This window comes from Artibeus jamaicensis, unplaced genomic scaffold (genome assembly GCF_021234435.1).
Source record: "Artibeus jamaicensis isolate MK-2021 breed Jamaican fruit bat unplaced genomic scaffold, CSHL_Jam_final scaffold_1964, whole genome shotgun sequence".
Lineage (NCBI taxonomy): Eukaryota > Metazoa > Chordata > Mammalia > Chiroptera > Phyllostomidae > Artibeus > Artibeus jamaicensis.
Genome location: NW_026522030.1, coordinates 72,229,320 through 72,231,132, shown reverse-complemented (window position 1 = coordinate 72,231,132; position 1,813 = coordinate 72,229,320). Strand labels below are relative to the sequence as shown.

Sequence of the window (1,813 nt, the reverse complement as noted above, 5' to 3'; positions counted from 1 at the left end):
GTGTCTGCTGCGTCCTAGTCCATCGCCATCTTGAAAAACCAGTCTCCCCCTTAAGTATTGTGTGCTGACCTTCTCTGTCTCTTGTTATGGCCTTTATTTTGAAGTCTACCTTTTCTGATGTAAGTATTGCTACCCCAGCTTTTTTTTCATGTCCATTTGCATGGAATATATTTTCCACCATTTCACTTTCAGCCTGTGTGTATTTCTTGTTCTAAGTGGGTCTTTTGTAGAGAACATATATGCAGGTTATGTTTTCTTATCCATTCAGCTATCCTACTTTAAAAAAAAAACAGATCAATTATTCAATCTGGTTTTTCAAAAGAAATTTAGGGCTTCATTTTATGAGCATAAAGCACACTTGTGAGAGCAAACACACTTGGAGCTGAAGAACAGCTTGGTTTTTGGCAGAATTTGTGAGTCCACAGCTTTCTGATCAACCTTACATTGCTCTGTAATCTTGTATTTCTCTTTCTCAGTGTCAAAGATCTCCCCTTCCTGGTGTCTGGGCTTGCACAGCTTCTTTTTCTTGAAGTAAGCATCAGTGAGATGCTTGGGGATTTTCATACCACTGGTATCAATTTTGGTGGAGGAGGTGATGACAAATTTCTGATGTGTTCTATACAGAGGAACTCAATTTACAGCCAGAGGTCTGGTCACAAGTAGCAAGCCACTGCTCAGTTGCTTCAGGAAAGCCACCCTCTTGCCTCTGTGGCACCCAGTGAGGATGATCAGAATGGTCCCTGGAGTGATGCTGGCCCACAAGTTTCTCACATGCTGATTGAAGGGTTTCTTGCCATGGCTCAGCAGCTTTGAAGGCACATCTTCAGTAGGATAGCATGTAGGCGTTTTGTGAAGTTTAACCACTCAGGTACCGACATTCTTGTCTCCACCAACTGGTTTAGTGACGGTAGCCATAACTTTCTCCTTTTTCTTTACAATCCTGGATTTAGCTGCAGAATACTTCCTCTTGTATATGGCTTCTGGGAAATACATAGCTGACTGGGAATATCTGCCAATTCCTCTGACTAGGACAAGGTTTCAGCTGCAGTGGGGCTTCCCCTTCTTAAGCATCTTGGCCTTGAGTTTACCCTTCTTAACCTTGCCACCAGTGTCTGCCTTCTTGGCTTCAGGTTTCTTCTTAGTATCCAGCTTCTCTGTTTTCTCACCTGCCATCTTGTAAAATGAGAAAAAGAACTAAAGCCTATTTCTTTGGGTTGGAGGATTTAATTAATTTACATTTAAGGTTGTTATTGATAGGCACTTAGTCACTGTCAATTTTTTCTTTTGTGCCTGTGTTTCTCTCTCTCTCTCTCTCCTTCCTCTTCCCCCTCTTCCTCCCCCTCCTCCTCCTCATTCTTCTTCTTCTTCTCCCCCTCCTCCTCCTCCTTCTTCTTCTTCTCTTCTTCTCTTTCTCCTTCCTCTCCTTCTCTTCCTCCTTCTTCTTGCAGTCCTTTTACCATCTCTTGCAGTGCTAGCTTGGTGGAGATGTACAATTTCAGCCTTCTTTGGCCTGGGAAGGTCTGTATTCTACATTCTATTTTTAAAAATATTTAATTAATTTATTTTTAGAAAGAGGGGAAGGGAAGGAGAAAGAGTGGAAGAGAAACATCAATGTGTAGTTACCTCTCATGTGTCCTCCACTGGGGACCTGGCCTGCAACCCAGGCATGTGCCCTGACTGAGAATCGAACCGGTGACCCTTTGTTTCTCAGGCCCATGCTCAATCCACTGAGCTACACCAGCCAGGGCTTACCTTCTACTTTAAATGAGAGCTTTGCTGGATAGAGTAGTCATGGTTGGAGGTCCTTGCTCTT

General features: G+C 43.2%; 1 pseudogene; it reads right to left on the bottom strand.

Moving 5' to 3' along the window:
- Nucleotides 1–339: 339 nt before the first annotated feature.
- On the bottom strand, nt 340–1,173 carry LOC119036779 (60S ribosomal protein L6-like; annotated as a pseudogene).
- Nucleotides 1,174–1,813: the final 640 nt, after the last annotated feature.